Source organism: Vollenhovia emeryi, unplaced genomic scaffold, assembly GCF_000949405.1.
Source record: "Vollenhovia emeryi isolate VEMERY1.0 unplaced genomic scaffold, V.emery_V1.0 DF939192.1, whole genome shotgun sequence".
Taxonomy (NCBI): domain Eukaryota; kingdom Metazoa; phylum Arthropoda; class Insecta; order Hymenoptera; family Formicidae; genus Vollenhovia; species Vollenhovia emeryi.
Window position 1 is genome coordinate 874,860 of NW_011967174.1, and position 21,394 is coordinate 896,253.

General features: G+C 43.1%; 1 protein-coding gene across 4 annotated transcripts in view; it reads left to right on the forward strand.

Moving 5' to 3' along the window:
* Window positions 1–831: 831 nt before the first annotated feature.
* The window catches only part of LOC105562271 (basement membrane-specific heparan sulfate proteoglycan core protein-like), a 216,215-nt gene continuing 195,652 nt past the window's right edge, over window positions 832–21,394 (forward strand). For all 4 annotated transcript variants that reach the window (XM_012012987.1, XM_012012988.1, XM_012012989.1 and 1 more), the window contains exon 1: window positions 832–4,079. The gene's annotated coding sequence lies outside the window, so the exon portion shown is untranslated. The remainder of the gene's footprint in view (window positions 4,080–21,394) is intronic.

Genomic DNA, 21,394 nt, shown 5'->3' on the forward strand with positions numbered 1-21,394 from the left:
GGATAAACCAGAATTTGGATGACCGCGACTCAGATATTTGGGACTCTACTGTAATACAATCGAAATGCTGGGTCTCGATGCCTAAGAACTTCTTTGTGTGTTTCGCTGTGTTGAAAAGATGCTCTCTAAATGTCAATCGATTATCACTGAAAACCGCGAAGTAGTCACTGATTTTCAGTTATAAGTATATCACTGAAAATCAGTGGTGTAACTGTAAATCAGTAACTATTTGCCTGTTCAATGATAATTCACTGACTGATTTTTAGAGAGTGTAGGCACGCAAGAAGTTGCACGAGCGTACCAAGCGTTTCTATTATTTGTGTTATTAATTCGAACACTTTCATGGAAACTTTGATTATCCTTTGGGACAATTAGTGCAGAAGGAGCGCGTAGAGAATTTAACTCTCTCCTTCTTTCGACTTATTTCATTATCATACATTTGAGTGCATCAATTACGTTCAGAGCCTAGGATGTAAAAGACGAGCGAGGATTAATGCCGTGAAATGCGCGCCAGAGTTATGCCTGAGCTAATCTACAGTTTAAGAAAAGCACGATTTATCCGCCGGGAAGATAGCAGCCGTGGCGCCGCCGGCCGGCTCCTCAGAGGGAGATCCCCTTATTTTCTGCGCGCGACTCGCAGCTTAGACTCCGGGCGACTTAGCTCTCCCTCCGCCACTGTGCTCGCCACCCTCCACCGCCCTCGGGGGCCGAACGTCGCGACGCGGAGGAGGGTGATTTTGGTTTGCCCCTCGCTCGCAGCGACGCTAGCGCCGCGTCGGAGGCTCCAGTCCGACCTCAGCATCACTCGTGGTGGTTTCGCGCGCGCATCCGCCGCCGGGGTGAAGACCGCTTTTCCGAGGGGGAAAAAAAAATCGAGATTCCGTCCCGGCACCGGCCCCCGACTCCATCCCCGTCGCGCTCGTCCGCGCGATCCGAGATCCCGTAGATCGGCGAGCCGTCGATCCCGGTCGCCGGAGAGAATCGCGAGGAGTGCAATTTCCACGGGAGGGACGCGGGATGAAAAAAACGCGCGAGAATGAACGCGAGTGAGTGACCGTAAAGCCGCGGGATCCATCGATCGCCGGGGGATTGCAACGAGTGTGAGCCGCGTGTGCGATCAGGAGGGATTTTCCTCCGCTCCGGATCTCGCTCCTCCCCGACTCCTCGACCCGTTTGTTTACCGTTTATCGGGCAATCCGTTCTCTTTCCGCGCGCGCCTCGCGAGTTTCGTCGGCCCCGAGTGGCCCTCGGGAGCGGTGGGATGCGTCCGCGGGAATGCCGCGGGAATTTTCGGCGAGATCGCCGGGCGATCGGGGAATCCCGGTCGACGTAGGGGCAAACGCTCGAATTCCCGGAGACTGAGAGTGCGTCGCGGGTGCGAGGAGGGAGGAAACGGCTCGCGCGGGGAATTTTTGAAAGGTCCGCCTCGCGGAATAACTGCCTTGGAACGCGGAGGTGCTCCGGGTGCCCGGGAGTGATTCGAAATAAAATTCGGTCCCGGGATTCCCCTCCGCGGCAGACGGCGACGGTTCAGAAGTGAGTGCCGCGAAAACACATTGAGTGAAACCCCCGGATTAAAATGCTCTCGCCCGCCCGAATTTCGCCCGCGCGAAATTGTTGCGCAAGTGGAACATTGCGGCGTATCTCTGGCATTTGAAAAGAGGACCGAGCGCGAAAATCCGCCGGGGAAAATATATATATCGGCCGGGGTGATCGAGCGGAAGGTTCCCCGCGCTTTTTTCCCCCGAACGTGATAAACTCTATGCGATTTCCGGGGGAGCGGATAACGCTTCGCCTGTGAGATCCGAAAGTGCTCCAATTCGAATCGGGGCGAGAGCCCCGCGCTCGATGTAACGGCGGAGAGATCTTTCTGCGGCGGTGCGTAAATGTGTCGGCGAGGATCCGCGTTAAAGCTCTCGGCCTGTCAGGCTCGCGCCGGTGCCCGATAAGCCCCCCGCGGCCTCGAATCCTCCGGTTTTAAGTGGCGAACGCGGCCGAGAGCGGCGCGAACTTCCGGGCTCTCGCGCGTAAAAATGCTTTTATTTATGGTGACACGTTGATGGAACTGTGCATTCGGACGTTGAATTTTTGCTGGGAAAAGCGACGAGAGTTACGAATACATTATAGCGGATATTCGCTCGCGTTGCGAGGTAAAAAACGATAAAATCAGTTGAGAGAGCCGCAGCGGCGAAATTCTCGTCGAACGCACATTTTTTAATTAGAGACACTTACAATTTGAGAATCACAGGCGCCCGAGGAGAGCGCGCACAAATTTCCGCAAGAGACAAAGAACGAGCGAGAGACTCTAAACTGTATCGATAAAAGGGCCGAGTTCCGTTGATAAAAACGTGAAAGCGCAAGGGATGCCGCGCTCCTCGGTCCACCGCGTTATTCCGCGCGCGAATTCTCGAGGATCTTCCGTGCGGGCGTAGTTCGCCGCGAGCGCGAGGTCACGTCGAGGAAGAGACGTCGCGGCCGAGATGCCGGCGGCCCGCGAGAGGAAGACGATTTTCAGCGGGCGACGCCGCCGCGATCGCGAGTGACGATGCAAAATTCGTGAGGGACAAAATCCCGCGTCGTACGGAGCCGCGAGTAACGTCCCGGGGGAGTGTTTGAAAAGTGTTACGTCGCGGAGTAGCGGGGAAAATAACAGTGTCGCACGCTCGAACGTACGGCGACCTGTAAAAATACAGCCGCAATAACAGTAACGTCCCGGTGCTCCCTTACGTGACCGGACGAGGCGTGTTCTGGAAAACGATTACGCCGAGTGCCGGGGCGAAAAGTGTTCGCGGGACTCAGGCACCGGATGACCGTTTGACGTACCCTCCGCCGTGCAATTGCAGTTTTCGGACGGTTAAAGGTGTCGCGAGACGCGGAGATAACAGTAACGCGAAGATAACGGTGACATTAGAGCGCCCTCCTCGCCGAAATGTCTTTGGCGAGCGCGAGTTCGCGGTGCGGAGTGCAATCGTGATTACTCACCCCCTTCCCCGTGCAACTTTTTATCGCGCGTTTTATCAACGTAATTAGTCGCTCTTTGGGCGCGTATCGGACGTGCATCGGGACGAAATTGCGGCATGCGTCGTACGTAAATTGTTATACGAGCACGGAACGTATATGAGGAGCGTCACGGAGTTACGCAATTAGACGAAGGGTATCGCGAATGTGGCGAAAATAAAAGAGGGGATTACATTGTGCAATTAGTGCTGAAATACGGGGCAAAAGGAAAAGTCGCGGCGAGAGATCGTCCGAAATACGGAGTCGCGCGGCGCGTATCCCGAAACGAAATTATGCACGGAGAATGAGAAAGAGGAGGAGGAGGAATATAATCGCGAAAATAAAATTTGCTTTTTCCCCCCGCGATCGATAGTAGTCAAGATAAACTCGTAATATACGATACGCGCGACCGGCTGTAACAATATTGACGCTGGCAACGAGTGTAACTCTTTGTCTCTCTCTCTCTCTTCTCGTCATCGTCGATTACACGCTTTTCGGCGTACGCGGAAAGCTGCAGCCGCGGGCGGGAAAGTGTTGACGCGCGCGGTGCGTTTTATTAATTTCCCATCGCAAAGTTCCCCGCGAGGTACGGTCGAAATTGGAGCAACGCGACAGCTGCGTGTCGTGAGGGAGGATCGCGCGCGACGTCGCGGAGGAAAGTAAAATATGCATGCGGGCAAAAGTGTCCGTCGCATGCCCGACGAGAGCGCGGCGGAATTTCTTTAATAAATCGCTATCGTCCTCGCGCGCGAGTCGCCATGCGTTCCCGGGCGGGGAACCGTTAAACGCTCTCAAGTGTCGAGGATTGTCGCGACTCGAGATCGCGACTGCCGCCTCGTCGGGAATCGATCGCGCCCGTAAGAGATCGAAGAGTTGTCGGGCGGAAGCTGTGCCGGAAGTGGTTGGATACTACGCAGCGAGTGCTCCGAGGGCTTGTATCCCCTTTCGGTTGCGTTCACGTCGCACCCGACTCGATTTCGCGCTATTGTCTCTCGATCGTTCGACTCGATGTGTTTCTCGTGAAAAGCGATTTCCCCGATCGTGTGCACTTGAGGGAGAAGAGGAGCGCGACTTGTCCGAAGGTAAACTTTCAATTGCCTTATTAATTTAATAATGACCAACTTTAGGGAAACATATTCCAAACTAGTGATATAGTTAAGGTTCGAGTTTTACTTCTTTAAAGGGATAGGTTACAAATTAGTGAAATGTGTATAGCTTGTGAACATTCGACAGCTTTCAAAAAGGATTACAGCACAATGTTACGTTGATTGGACTGCGTGACAAAAATTATATCTATACAATTTTTGTACAATTATTGTGTGTGTATATTTAATTTATATGCAATATCTTAGAACAGATAACTCGGAAGAATTAAAAATAAGGTGACGCTAAAGAATCAATATGAAATTATGTACGTAAGCATCAACGGGTACGTACGCTGATTAAGCTTCGAATTGCTATGCTCTTCAAGCTGATGCTCGACTCTTTCTAATTACGATTTCACGACTCCTGCGTAAGATATTGCATAGATTATTGTATTAATAAAATTACAAAGTGAACACCATAGTCAATATTTTAAGAATTACAGGAAACGTTACCTGTAGAAGTGGCACTTAGAAATCTTACGTTAAACGTTTCAGTCTCCGTTCGTATGAACACTGTAGAGCTTGTTTAGAAATCTTTTATCTTTCCTCCTCACGCTCTTTTTCATTTCACCTCTTAATACAATATTGTATGAGACGGGAATAATTTGGATTATTATTTATTCTGCACAAAAAAAATTTTTTCTTAAAATTTCTACCCTGAAAATCACGCGATCGTGGGACAACACGGCATTTTGAAGAATTTTATATGAGTTTTTCGAAATTTTGCAATGCATTCTACTAGTAATTATGCATAATTATACAAACGTATACATTTTACTGGTAGAACGTATGATAAAATTTCAAAAGCCTCTCGTACAGTTCTTCAAAATGCCATGTTGTCCCACGATTACATGACTTTCAGAGGTGTGCACTTTTTACTTAAATTTTAAATAATATTCAAGTATAGTGGAGACACTTATACGCATACTTAGGCAGAAATAAAATGGTATATATTTAGATAATTATATTTGGAACAAAGCGAGCTTATTTATGAAGATTATGGTAAAGTTGTTGGTTATAATGCAACATTATCCCAGTCTCAGATAATTTATTGGACGTGCACTGTTCAAGCGCGATAATTAAAGGGCTGTCACAGTTTTCTAGGCGAGCAGTTAGTTCTCATTTATAAATGAGATTATAATGAATCGCGGGCGCAAACTCAATTTCTTCGAAGTCCCTAATGGATTTGTCACAAAAGAATGTTAGCTTCGGGAATGGGAAGAGTTTGGGGCTCTCTTAATCTGTCTTTACTGCTTTCTCATTACCTGGGACTCCCGGAGTGAAGGCTCATTGAAATAAACGTGAGGGTTAAATTAAACGGGCGAAAATCCGAAATTGCCTATTTACGTCGCGCATTTTTCAAACCCGTTTTTACTCGAGACGGTTGTCCGACTGCTGCTGGTCAGACAGAAATGCATGAGATTACTGTACATACAAACAGAAACATTCTATTTATTACGTGGTATTTTTAATGAGAAAAAATTCATTATAATATCTAAGCTTTAATACCATTCGTTATTATTCACATAATATGAAAATTTATCAAATAAATATATTTATTATTATTAAAACGTGTTATAACTTTTTATCAGTTATTCATATAAATTTCTCATAATTAAATAATTACTCTGGAAATCATTAAATGTGAGGTTTAATTAAAAATGATGTTTCCAATTTTACGAATTGCGTTTTATATTTAATTATTTTTGACATTAATTCATTCACAACGCGCTTGCATTTGGCGATATATATTATAGATTATGATTTTATTGGGCTGCGTTGCGTATGGTTTAATAAGTAAACGTATAATAAAGTGCTGAAATTAAGTTTCAAAAGTTAGAAGATTAAACTTTCGCGAAATATGCGGAAATTTTATAAACCAGCCGCGGACTCAAATTACATCTAAAAGTTTATAAACCTGCAGTTAGTGGCTAAATTCCTCGTTATCATAACTAACTGCGATATTTATAAAAGAGATTTGGTAATTCGGCGTAACGCATCGCACTTGCTATAATTTATATGTCTCGGAATTAAGAATTCACGACAATTGCGAAATGGAAACGTGCTAAGTACATTTTCGAGACACTTTCCATCGCGTATGGGAATATCAACGCAATATTTTAGTGCAGTTTTCGCGGTTTGGCGAAATTGCAAATGTGTGAAACGTCCAATTTTTCGCGGTTGGTGTGTGTATGCACCGCGGGCAATCGTAGCCACAGAAAGAAAAACATTGGTCCGCCTTTCATAATACAATAATACCGCGAGATAATTTCTCTTGCGTTAAATTATAATAATTTTAATGCATCACCGCCGGGACATCGCACTATGGCACAGATCTATCTTTGAATAAGCGTAAATTCAGCCGTGAAATTTGTTACAAACGATGTGACAATACAACATTGATAATTATTCCGTTTGCGTCGGTCTTTATTTACTGCTCGATTTATTTATTAACCTTATCATAGTATTTTTTGGATGCGTAAATAAATTTTAATTTGTAAATATTTTTATTGCAAATATTATTATTGCCTTTATCGCAAAAATATATTCGGTGAAAAAATAATCTTCGGTGCAACAAATATAACAAAGGTATATAAATTGTTAAAATTTCCTCTGTCATTTTAACCTGTGCAAACTGAAGACATCGAAGGTTTGATTTTACGAGGTAGCGGAAAGGATCTGAACGAACGGAAGACGAAAGCGGAGGAAGAAAACGGAGGACAGGGATTCGAATAATGGGTGAATCTTGCGCAAAACTGAAATGATTGATGGAAGTGCGCTGGTGGAGACCGGGAAATGCCTGGGAAACAAAAGGAGGAGGGGGGGGCGGCATATTTGAGCCTGTGTGGGGACTAGGTCGATACCTATGATGCCTCGAATGCAGTTAATTCGAATGCTTTCAATAATAGTTACACTGCGAAGACTCATCAACCGTCTGGCTCGGTTAATGAGTTTTCCGACCCTTTTCCGAGAGCTGACATTTGCCATAGTTCGATTTTGAAAAAGCAATCTCTATTCGCGACTCTTTCATTATTCTGTGAATTCGGGATTGAACTTGCAAGCCGTATTTAATGGATGATCGACATTTTGACTTGATTTTAACATTTTCATTTATTTTTACCATCTCGAGATTAGTCACAAATCTCTTGTGTATTTGGGCAAGGTGAATAAAACTTACTTGAACTTGTCATTTTGGTAATTATTACATCAAATTTAGACTTTTGTTTTCTAAATTCTTGAAAAGCAGAAATTGTTAATCACAGTCTTGTATGACATAAATATAATAACAAAGAGATAAGTTGAAGATAAAACACCATGCTATTAAAAGTGGTTTGCAATTTAGTTTAACAATTTCTTGATAACAAATCTATAGAAATAATTCTTTTAACATTTTTATGCATTCATACATTGATTTATATGAGAAAAAATCTACGCGTGTGTATGTTTAAGATAATTTTATATCTTAGAATTCTGCTTAATGGTGGAATTATCATTATTCAAATTTAACTGTGAAATTTACACAAGGATATGACCTAATGGTCTTCCACATTCATTAAATATCCAAGTTGTCACAGAAATATGCATGAACCTAAGGAGGTTATCGCGCAATGCAATTTTTCTTCATTAATTTTGTCCGGTTTACGTATGCACGAGAAAACTAGTGTAATGCGCGAACCAACGCCGGCTTATTAGATAAATATTAAAATGTGCTTCACATTTGTTACACAAATTTGATTGATATATCTCAATTGAAGAATATTCCGCCTCGGAGACATGAGCGAAAATAATTTTATTATCAAAGGAATAATTCTGCAATGCGCCTGAAGAATACGTCAATATAATATTTCTTAATGTACGTAGATCGATTCATTACAAAAGTCTTTTGTAAAAGATAATAATCGCGTAAAGAAAAACTATGAAAGAGAAGATGCATCGAGGTTTTTACAAACTAGAGGACTGAAATATACGATGTATTCCGAGAATAATGAAAGCTAATGAGATGCACGGAGCATTCCGTTTTTTCATCATGCATTTCAATAGTCTTTCACGTTTCATTAATATTAATGAAAACTCCAGTTTCTATTGCATGTAATAGTAGAAGAATTATTTTTCAAATACTGTTTTTTTTTTGCGCTAAGCGAGGGTCGATCGCGAAGACGTATCGGGGGAGATATCTAATGCAAAAATAACGAGAAATCCGAGTACGTTCGCCGAAGCACTTATCAAACGATATCGATTTCCCTTCGTGCCATGTACACCATCGTACTCTTATACATTTATGTGGCGATCCAAGGTCCTTACGGCGTAAGTCCGGTTTGTGCGAGATTTTCGGAAAAGTCGCCCCTCGAAACTTTTGCGTATTCTTGAAACCGAGTCTTAAAACTTTTCCGAAAGCGTACTCCGGCGCCGCGGCATATTTCCTCGTTCGATTTGAGCCAGAAGGATTTTGCGCGTCCTCGCGCCTCCAATTTTACGATCGGTGTTTCCATATCGCAATCGCGCCGGATAAACTTATCCGCTCTCTCAATGTTTTCCCTCGCCCCTTCTCTCTATCTTTTTGACGATGATTTAGTGGATCAATAATATCGGTGTCGCAATAATTTTCTTCCCGTGACAAATACGTACTAAAACGTACCCGCGGCAGTTTGTATCAATAACCATATTTCATTACACGTATCACGGCGCTGCCGGTCTTGGTGCGATCTCGATTACATATTGGCGCAGCAACGCCACCTAATCACGCTTGCATCTCGCTCGCAAACTGACACGAGTGTATACCAATCTTGCGAAAGAAACGGGATTGCGCGCAAACGAGGCGTATATGGAGAAAAATAGCACTTTATAAGCAAGGAGGTTCTGATGAATTTTTAACATCACGTAGGATGGACTGGCACAAGAGGGAAAGAGACAAGAATGCGAAGATGTATAGAGCCGGCTAACGCGTAAAATAGATTCAACATTCGAGACAACCAAAAAGAAGAAAGGAAGATTAAAGAGGTTCAATAAATTTTTTCCCATAAATTTACATTACATCTCGCAGCTTACGCCATTTTGGGCCACGTACTTATTGGAATTGCACTTTTACGTAGCCTCTGACGCAAATATATATTTTTTTATAAAATAACGAAAATAATAAATTTTCCCTAATAAGATAATCTATATAAATTTTACTGCACCAATAATTTATTTATTTCGCATTTTCAATTAAAGCGCAACGCGGTCGGCCGGCGCGGCGTTCGGAAATCCAGGCTCCGACCCAGGTTCTACTTTCCCTCGTCACTGTAAAATTACGGCATTGTCCCCGGAATATGTAATCGCGGTTCTTCCGTTCAATATTCATCGAAGCGTCGCCGTCGTCGGGTCAAAGTAATCACTCATAGCTTTGCGCGGGCGTAACGATTCTATACTGAAGGCCGATTAGTGCATTTGTCATGCAGCCGGGGTATCTGGGGTCGCGCACACTCCCATTAGTGACGTACGGGCCTCAAGCCAGACAATGCTTCGACGCGAAGACGGCGATCTGAATTCTACTAAGTGAGCGCCGGCTGATCGATGGGAATACTATATTTCGGGGAGGGGAAACGGTTCGTCATCCAGCGAAGCTCTGCGTGTGACACGGGCCACTTCCACTTTGAAGTGGATTAATGTGCTACTCGTACGAGAGGTGTGTGCTATCGCAATCGCAACAAGCCGTATCCCGTCAAGGGCGATTGCACAGATTTATCCTGCCATTTCGTAATAAAAATCTCGTTAATTAAATCGCGGATTCGACATTGCACGATCTCGCTCTGACGGTTTTTTTTTTTACGCAAGCCGCGACGCTAATTAACGTTAGCGTTAACGTTCCATAGATTCAAAGATTTTTTAAGAATATTTCACAGACTCCGCTGCGATTAAATAACAATACGAACGCAGTGTTTGAAGGAAAAATATTTTCCCGTAAATATAGCCTGAAAGCAACGTGTAATATTTAATTAATGGGAGCGTTATCATGAGCGAATCGAGATTAAATATAACCGGGAAAATAAAAATATTTGTTACGTGTATATACACGTTAGATGCATCGAGATAAATGAAAAATATGGCGATTCCACAAAGCAACTGGGTCACGATATTTTACACAATTATACAAACGTCATGTTGACTTAAAAATTTACGCGCTTCACCTCGTAATTATTGACAGCTGAAATATATCCCTCTGATAAAAAGTCCAAAAGGAAGATTCGAATTGCGAGCGACTTAAAATTTTATTCCCCGGACTAATTAAACATCGCGCGACAATGAAAATTGAAAAATATCGCGTCACAAAGAATTGTAGTGTTGCGAGGGCTGTTTGATAAGTCGGTGACTTTTACGAGAGACAGCATTGAAATCGCAGTCCAACTTCATTTCTGATATTTGCCACCTTATTTTTAAGTGTACACACAATGTTGATTTCAAATAGATCTGTTAGACATTTTTTCACCGCATTCTAAAGCAGCCATGATCTTTCCGGCCGACGGAACCGTTTCTGCCTTTTTCGGAGCGAGTTCACCAGGAGAAATCCATTGTTTTGGCTGCTCCTTCGTTTCTGGAGTGCAATATCCACGGTTACAGTTTCCTTAATGGTTTTTCCACGCAAAAAAAAGTAACGTTTTATTAGCACGCGGAATTCACTTTTTTCCATTTTAGCCAAAGAACACAGATTTATCCGCTTTAGAACGCTGTGAAAAAATTTCCATTTGACAGTTCTACTTGAAAACACGTGTGCATACTTGGATAAGATGGCGAATATCAGAAATAAAATCAGACTGTGATTTAAGTGTATTTTGTAAAAGTCACTGATATATCAAACAACCCTCGTATGAGTCCGTGCATCTCTGGATAAAAAGTGTTTATTACCCGCGTGTACGTACATCGGTACACTGCTCTCGGCGCTCTCCATGCTCTCTGGGGTGCGCGCGTGGTGCACGCGGGGGGGCGAATCTTGCGTGCGAGAGTCGGTTTTACCGGGATTTATTCGCGTATGCCTCGTTAAAGGTGTACAAACACGTACTTCCGCGGCATTCATTAAAATAACAGATACTTCGCGCTGTCCGGATAAATGTCGGGGAGCCGTGAACCGAGTTTACGCGCCTCCCTGCCCGCCGCTATTCATTTTAAACGAGCGCGCGACGATGATTCGCGTCGACTGTCGCGCACGATGCTCCGCGAGAGAGCTGGCTTGAATCGAGTGTCGCGGAAATGTGGACCGATACGGCCGCGCATAACGTCGCGGTGTACAATGTTCTCGTCTACAATGCATGGAGCAAGCCTGGAGTAAGGAGTAGGAGTGAGGAAATAATTCGATTTTATTTCTTACAACGTCAGCGTTTTCTTGACCATACACCCTCAGAAAGGTTTTCTGTTACCGAGACAAAAATATTCTTGACGCATTTATATTTCTCGCGCAACCTCATTTAGTATAAAAATAAGACAATATCAAAATAAAATCAATAATTCTTATTCTTCTCTATCGAATTAAAAAGGATTGACTTGCCATATTGAGACAAGAGTAACTTGTATAAATGTAAGTTTATATATTCTTGCGTCTAGGATAAATTTTTCCCCTATCATAGACCATATCTGGCATGTTTAATGATACAGAAAATTTATTGCGACAAATATTACCTCAGCCGGGGTTTCAACCTGGACCTCCCTACACTCTCAGGCGGGCGTCTCACCAATTCGACCACTGAGGCACGTGGTAATATTTGTCGCAATAACAGTATAAAGATGTTGTCTTCGCGTCTATTTTTTGACTTTAAACTGCGTGCCGATTAGGGTTGTCGGGCGTACACAGAACTGTCGTTACGTCAATTTTTAACTGTCCCCTTCCCTCCCGCTCCATTTTCCAATTACGTGGGAACACCATGGTCAGTGGTGTATAATCAACTAATAAGAATATTCTTCAATGCCGTCATGTCGGTCAGGAAAACACTGACGTTGTTAATTACTGCTGGCGATATTGAAGAATATTCTTATTAGTTTATTTCTTACTTTTACTTCAGCTCTTACGCTTACTCTCGACGAATCAGAAGGCTATCGGCTAGTGTTACAAATATTTGAACAATTATGCTTGTCTTAGTTTCCTTACACCAAAAGCTAAAAGTTACGGTTCTCTCTTACTCCTTACTTCAAGCTTACTCCACGTATTGCTGACGGCGCTTAATAGAGCGCGCGTATAATCCAGCGAAGACGTTGACATAAGAAACTGGGGTAGAAAAATGTTGCGGCGCTCGGATGTGAGGCGAGCGCGAATTAATGCCGGGTGTGTCCTTTGTTCAAGAAACGTGCCCTAGGTCACGTCTGATCGATTTTACCCTTTAAAGTATTCTTACGCCGACAACAGGTTGCACATGCTTCTATAATTAAAAATACTTGAGCGGCTCTTGAGCTCCAAGATGGCGCGCGTGCGCGGCGGGCGCTTTGTCTCACTCGAAAAATGAAACTTTTAATATAATTTAAATTAAATTTTTCAAACATGCCGCCTGCGAATACGGGGCGAAATGCCTCAAAGGCCTTCCCGTTATTAACGCGGAGCGCTCGCTATCTTATTATATTGCAGCGAGATTTAAACGTTCAAGTGTCACCTCACGCTATTATCTGCGGCGAAAGAAGCCGCGGCGCGCGCGAAAGTCGCGTAATTTCCTGTTGACGGCGATATCATTGCGGTCGATGTTTTATGCGGGCGAGACACGGGCGCAAGTGACCCAACATCTCGCCGTCTGGTGAACAGCACTTCAACAACCGCGCGCGCGCGCGTAATCATACAAGGGTGGTAGACAAGCGCGACCGACAACGAACGGATAGATGCTCCTGGATGAAATGGCGTGTCGTTGCACGTGCCGGTTGATGTTGACTTTGCTCGTGCATCGTGAATAGGTGTGTTTGCCCGGCTGCAGGCACGCATGCACGTACGTACGTGCATCGTCCTCGCGCAACACTTGCCCCGAGCGAGGCTTTTACATTTGCTGCACAAACCGAGGGAGCAAACGAAGCGGACGGTATAATATTGCATTAGCGAAATGATGCATTGATTGTTGTTAGGAGGTGCCACTGTGGGCTGACTTTGCGGTGGCGATCCGATCGTCCGCGCCGTTTCTTGGCTGTACGTTTCGAACTCTGATGGATAAAACCGACATTTCGTTTAAACATTTGGAGCATGCTGGTAACCCACGTTACCACCTCAACTTCTTTACTTTTTGGCCATTTAATTTTTAGTTAACCCATTTAGGTAGGGTTTTTTTTCATTTTTTTGATATCTTAGCACTAAAAGAACATAAAAAAGGTTGAGTAGTCTTGAATATTTATCATAAAAGTTTTATAAATAAAGAAATATGAAAAAACAGCCATTTTTTCGGAAAAATTCATTATCGACCAAATTTTTAAGATTATTTCTTGAAAACTTTATACAAAGGGGTTTTCGGGGTCGTTTATTAAAATGGTTCAATAGAAAAATGTGTGCTTTAAAGGGTTAATGTTGAGGTGATAAAGTACACAGAGAGAACAAAATAGTCATTTTAGGAGCCAACCATATTTTTATAATTCCTCCAACGCAAGTTATGGTTGACCTAACAATGTACATTGTTGGAGGAATTAAAAAAATATGTTTGGCTCCTAAAATGACTATTTTGTTCTCTCTGTGTATAAGATGTTTTTAAAATAATAAGAAACGAATTGCGTTATTATTGTAGCGTTTATTTATGGGTAAAATAGGAATTTTTCAAATATTGGCGTTGTTGAAATCTTTCTTTGTCTCCAAATGTACCAAAATTAAAATGTGTGTACAAGCATGAATTAATTTAAAGCGATTATTGCGGGCTTTTGAATAATAAAATCTCACTTTGTTCTTTTTTTAAAATAGATATTTTCCTGTTTACGAAACAAGTCGGGTATAAAAAAGCGAATCGAACGACTCGTTACAAGGGTTTGTATGGTTGATCGAACATACATTATCCATATAGTAATTTATCCGTGTAGGAGATAAGGGGGAAAATAAGTATAATTAGATGTGAAACGCGCGATGAGGCCGTCTCTTTGTTTGTGTCACAAAAATAGTAAACGTAACAGTTGAACGTCAAGCAGAGTAACAGCCACTTTATCGCTATTTTATTCGATTCTGTTGTCGTCATAACTCGGAGAGCTTTTCGCGAGTGGGGGAAAAAAATTCAAGTACTTACTTTCAAACAGCATGCATTTTCTTTTCTTTAACAAATGCATCGGTGTTTTGGAACAAGTAATATTCTACCGACTGAGGAACAGTAAGAAAGAAGAGAAGGAAGAAAGAAAAGCAAACATGTGGTACACACTGTTAAGTTCGTTGAATTATTTTTAACCAGTCCTAGGTCAGCACTGCTCCTACTCGATACGCCGTTAATTTCGAAAACAACGGAGACATTTTATCATGTGTAACGAAATTTATTATTTTAACATGAAGCGTGTAGTAAAGAAACAAATTATTTAACATCTCGTTTAACTCTATTAGTAAAAAGCAATGACATATCGAGCAGGAGCGACCCCCAAGAAGCGTCAACGCGCATATAACGTGCTTTTAATACGCGTTTTATTGCATTGGCTTTAAAACAACATTAATTGTGTGTTCAAAATGCGCAAATTTGTTTGGGTATATTTGAGATATATAATTTTATATAATTCTCTATATTTATACACGCTTATGCATGAAAAATTATGCATAGGAGGTCAATGGTACAGGTTTTTGGAATGTGCTGCCACAATATGCACTAAATGCGCATTTAATGCCGGACAAATGCGTGTATTAAATGCAAATTTAAATGTACATTTAAAGCACATTATACGCGCATTGGCGCTTTTTGGGCCTAGGCATAATTAAAAATGACCACGATCCATAGTAATAAATAGGGCTGTATCTTCGGGGAGGCACAAAGACGCGCCACTTATTAATTTTCGAGGAAAATAAAGAGCTAGGACTAGACCAGGATTCGAACCTGGGATCTTCCGCTTGCTGGGCGAATGCTCTTCCACCTGAGCTATTCACGCCCACCCTTCTCGCTTACCTACTTAATTTTACTGATTGTGAATAAAGTAGGAATAGTATATGGCGCGACTTCGGAGCGATGCGTGGTATCTCACTCAATGGTTTGGTAATGACTCAACGAATTTAATGATGTAGACGCCGGACATTTGCTCTTTTATTTCCACACTAGAGAAAGATACGGAATTCTCGTCACTCCTTCGAGGTATTGATATTCAATGCAAGCCTTTGAGCCACTGGATATTTATGCGCAATATAAGTCGATTTTCAGCGATAAGATTGGAATGACAAATCCCGTAAAGAAGCATCTAAATCAGGCAGCAGGGCTGTCGTTAAAATTAAGTATTCTTGCGAATTACGCGGTTCTTCCGATCGTTACGATCGCAAACTCCAACAATACGTCGCGTTCCTTCCGCGTGTCGTTTCGTCGTGATCGTCTCAACAATGCAATAATGACCGTCTCAACAATGCAACAATAGTGAACTTGGACCAAGTTCTAGCATCGTGGACACAGGCCTTAAGAGAATTCATATCTATTTCTTCAAATCTAGCAAATGTTTCACTAAAAATGTGGTAGATTCGAAGAAGCTTGATTTTAACGTATCTCATTTGTTTAAATAAATCTGGTTTCTGGGTGTCCTTGGGCAACATAAATTTGCGCTCATCGACGAACGAGCCGTCGCGAATCCGGCATGTCAGCCCGCGATATTTTTCACGTAATACCGTCGTCCGGTCGCGCGACACGCTCTCGCATAAGCGAAACGCGTCGGTAACTGCAGCCGGGGAGACGCGGTCGACTTTACGATCACGAGAAACCATGCCACCCTCGGCGCTCCTGGTTCTTTTATTCGGTCCGTCCGACGTCGAGCTCCGTAGCCGTTTACTGCCGCGTTTTAACGTCGCATAAGTGACGCGGGGTTCTAGGACGTCTGGAACCCGCGCTGCGGGGACGGTGGGATTTAAGTCTCCCGCCTCTCTTCGCTTCTCCGCGCGGCAGTTTTGAAAGCTGCCACCGCCGGCGGTTGCACCCCGAAGTGGCACCGAGAACCTGTCTCACGACTTGCGACTTCCAGCGCGAGCACCGTAACACGAGGGTGGTTACGGTTTCCGAGTCGCGGTTACGGCAGCGCGCGCGCGGAATATTTTAGAAAAAGGTGCATACTCCGAAGGATCGCCGGCATTTCTTATTCACGGCTGCGCGAACTCGCCGTGTTGCACGTATCTATCATCCATGTCGACCGCAATTCTGCTGTTTCGCTGCCGCGGTCCCGGCTGCGTTATGTTTGCACGGCTTGTTTGCGACGGGAGGGCGTCAGCGCGGTCGAAAAAGTGACCGGCGGTGATTTCGCGGAAGTTAAACAGAGTGGAAAGTGAATATTGTCTAGGACGAGGGTCGAAATTGCCGGCCGTCGACGCGATCAGTCGCGCGTTTTAATGTCTTTAACGCGTAACATGATGATTCATATTTCCGCCGATTGCATGCACGCTGAGTTGATTAACAAATACACTAATCACATTCTATGTTATTCCGAACTGCTTCTCCCTTTCATCATTTTCGGGATTAATCTTAATTCTGACATATAATTATTTTTATACAAATCGCAGGTAGAATTGTTGACAACTCTGACTTTAACCCGCGATTTAAGTCTATCTTAAACTAATCGGATCCTAAAAGGGCTTAGTCCTAACATAGTTAGTTCAGGTTTACTTGACTCTTAACTTAAACTATAAAGTAAAACTTTATAGCAAATAGGCAGTCTAAAACAGCTTTTTGGTGCTGACAAAATGTTAAATTATTTTCAATTTGTTTGAATTTAAATTTGGGATTATTCTCAAATTGGACTTTTCTAATTATTACTTCGGGCAATTTTGATTTTTTACATATCCTTTTCCTTGAAAGCTGCTTAGAAAGCGTAATCGCAAAATTAAAAAAATGTGCTGGAAAATGTCAAATATAAAATGTGATTGTTTGTAAGGAAGACAGGGAATCTTTCTCCGTTTGACGGATCTCCGTGTGCACTTCACTATCGATCAAGTAACTTGAAAGTGAAGATCGATAGGCACGGTCCACATAGGAAACAAAAGAGGTTTATTTCTGAAGCACTGATAAAGTCTTGGAACTCCCAGTACCGCCGGAAGTACTCTCCTTAATATAAACCGGTAATGTACAACTTGGCAAAAGTCGGATCGGCCTGCTTGCCACTGGCACGGCTGCATAGAATTAAATAAGCTAGAATACAAAGATTGTGTTAAATGCTGCCTGAAATTCGATTTATGTATCTTTTTACGAATTCCGCGCACGAATGCCAAAAATTAGAATTGCTGTGTTCCACAGTACGATCCCAAATACTGCCAAATCTCCGAAATCTTATTGTTGAATATGCGCCGAGACGGAGAGGAAATAATAAATGTAATTTCAATAAGACGAAACAAAAGGAGGCCATTATTAAGAAAAATGAATGTACATACTTATATGTGTATTATTTTTGTACGATCAATGTTTTATGTAATTTCGTTGGAAATCAATTCTTATTTGTGCATCAGCATAAATAAATAATACAGTAACATTTTAATAAGAAGATATTCTTCATTCCATGGGCACAACGTTGAAATGTTTCCGCTTTTGCGAGGTAAGCAGCGGGGAAATGCAAATTTCTCTGTTCAGAGAGGCGATCTCCCTTCTAAAGTAAAACGAGAGTACTTTACCGCATAATTTTTTGCCCATTTTGCTGATTTATAGTCTCGGGTCGACTTCATTGCTAGTCGATTCTTCTCCGAAGCCGGTACATAAATGAGAAGCCCGGTTATATCCATTACTTACAAATCTCTCATCGCCAATCGATTTCTATCTCTTTCGACCGTATTTTGTGATAATTGGAATGACAATAAAGAAAAGACAAAGAAATACACGGATATGACGAAGGACACGTTGTACATCTACGTCGATATTTATATATCGCTGTACATGTGTTATGTCCAATTCCACCAATGTAGTCTAATTTTAATCTCGGTTTAATTTACTTTCCATCTTTTCCCAACTGTTAGAGCTAGAAAAAGATTTAAAAAAAAAGGTGAACCGAGATTAAAGGTGATCTGCATTGATAGAAGTGGACATTAGACCCGGTTTTTCCAACGTCGTTTAACTTTAAGCTTACAATCAGTTCAACTCATACTTTGTCTCTTCCTAGGGGGCAGATAGAGATAAGGGATAAATTAAATTAGAGCTTAGTCGACCAATGTTCGCTGTCCCACCAGGAGTTCATTTCTGCAAAAATCAATTTGAATATTAATTGATTGTGAAAATTGTGCAGCTTGATGACATTTCATACAAATATTCGATACTTCGTGATTTGTTCTATTTTTGTAAACGCAATTTTATAAAAATAGCAAAATATAAAAATAACCGTGGACTGATAAACGATAGCCAACGTAATCAACACAGTTCGCGGCTGGCACAGCATAAAGATCTCATACGCGGCCCGGAGGGTTTCATCACATTCGATTCGCCGGTGGTAGCGCTCGAGGTGATTCCGTGCATTCCCTCTATTTACTGCAGGTGCACGCTTTCCTACGACGACGCGAGCACACACGATACAAGCCGGGAACATGTATATAAACGCGATAAATCGCCGACACGCGTTCGTCGGCGGTGTGTGAAGCTTCCCGCTCGGATCGCTCGTCGAGTAGATCCGTCACGAATGCAGACGCCCACAGCGATGCATGAAGTGCATCGCGGTGCCGGTTGCACTCGTATTTCACGAAGTTCCCCGGTGCTTCGTCTACGTCATTTTTTCCTCGGGGCTCGCGCGCCGGAAGAGTGGAAATCGTCTCTCTGCGGAATGAGTTCCTGATACAGCCGAGCGGTCGGTGGATTTAGACGATTCGCGATCTACACCAAGGGAAGGCGAAACAGAGGAACGGTATAATTTATCGACTTCCACGTGTGCGGGATACCGCGGCACATCGCGCGGCCGTTAAGAGTTTGGTTCTTATTAACGTAATGAAATTTCAATGTAACATCTCGTCCGCGTGATAAATCATTCCGCTGGCTGGGGCATATTGTATCAGTGATCGATCAGCGGATTAACCGCGAATATATAACTGCGTCCCTTTAATACGTGTTTTTAGCGAATTAAACGTTAGGCTTTTATCCGAAGGAGTTTAATCGTGTATATAGGAGACGCGTATATTACGTAACATTTTCTATAATGTCAAATAGACGTATAGCGATTAAATTTTTTAGAAATGTCTTATACAGTCGGGCTGGATTTTTTTAGTGTCTATGTGTATAATACTTTTGCGTATGCATTGTGCAACCAGCGGGCCGATAACTTTTAGACTTGAAACACAGTCCGAGCTGAAATCCGATAGTACACAGAGAGAATTTTCTCATAAGGCCTGTGTCCACGTTGCTGGAACTTGATCCAAATTCTAGTTCCGAGAAATGTGCAGCCAATCAACTTGTAGCTCTTATGGAATAGCTGCGAGTTGATTGGCTGCACATTTCTTGAAACTAGAACTTGGGCCAAGCATCGTGGACACAAACCTTTAAAATTTATCCTGAAAATCATGCGATCGTGGGACAACGTGAAAATTTTTGAAAATTTTACCATGTATTTTACTAGTAGAAATTGGCTCGGTCTAGTTGTATTACGTCTATGGTTACCAGCATGCTTCAAGGGGTTAGTCAGTTCGACTACCGAAACACATGTCTTTGTATACTAATTTCAATTTTAATCGAGTTGGTAGCACACAGAAGCACAATATGCTTAAACATCTTTCCTCCTCTAAAGTGAAATCGTTGCTTAAAGATTGTGGCATTATTGTACGCATAAATTGCTGTATCGTACAACAAATTTGACCTGTTATATTGTATTTAATCTGCTCGCAGCAAACGTCGAATCCCCTTCCTGTTTTTCATTATGGTAATGTTTAACATCGGACGGAAAGTCGCTCTCTGGAAGTGTTTAGTCGTCAAATCCATTGAAGAGCATCCTCAAAGCGATCGCTCGGGGGCGTTTTCTAGCACATACCGACACGCTCTCCTAACGTGAATTCACGCTCCAAGTCGCGCCACTCGACTTCTGTCGCTTTAAGCCGGATCGGGCCGACGTTTCTGAACCGAGAGGCAAGATCGCTACTTATCTACGATCTAGCTATTCTGTGGATCAGCCCGCGCGGATCCGAGAGTCGATGGGTACGGTGGCTGCGCGCTGGCGGTTGGGCGCGGGGAGGGCGCACAATGCCCGGTATCTCCCACCCTCCGCTGACGAGGGGATCCATCTAGCCACCAGCCATCGGTTTCTTTCTCCATCCTCTTAACGGCGACCATCAATGTGCCTTAGTCGCTCGCGGAGCCCACTCCGGGCGCATCGTTATCTCAGCCGCGATAAGCCCCGCAGGAGAACAGATGACGAGTATTTTTTCGCCCGGGCAAATCTATTTTAAATTCTCTTCCTATCCCCCGTACTGCGCGCGCGGGGGCGGCCGTAAACGACACGGCGGTATTTCTCCCGCCAGCTTCTCGCGGCATATTAATTTCCGATAAATCAGCATCCGCGTTCCGCGCCCGCTTTCGTTTCACCGCCCCCTCCCACGTCCGCACGCACCCTTATTATGCCCCGGTTCCCGCGGCGAAGACGCGCGGCGATCGAATTGCGGTATCAGAATCTCATTTCGCGGCGAGACGACGCTATCTCGTTGTTTCACTTCCCCCCCCTCGCGGCGATACCGCGTGGGAAAACGAGAAGGTGACGCGATGCGCGACGGTGTTTCCGCTTGATGCGAAACATTACGACAAAGTCGATCTACCTCGGATGGATTGTGCCGGGGCAAAAAGCTACGGATGATCAAGCTCATCTATTTATCTCTGCCTCTAGGGGGATTATAAAAATATATTTAAAAATGTACATAAAATGTATAAAACATGTATGTATATTAAATGAATAAATCTTTACATAATAGGGACGTAGATACATGGGAGAAATGCAATAGAAGTATTTGTTCGAAAGGTATAATTTCATCACTAATATTATTATGGAAATTAAATAGTATTGTAAATATGTAGGTTTACCGATGGAACATATTATATTATAATATTCTCATATTTTAATGTGAGCATATTGTATAAATATATCAGATATACACACATTCATTGCAGCAAAATTAATTATGAAAGCTGAACGAATGGTCTATTTACTACATTCTTCTCTTTATT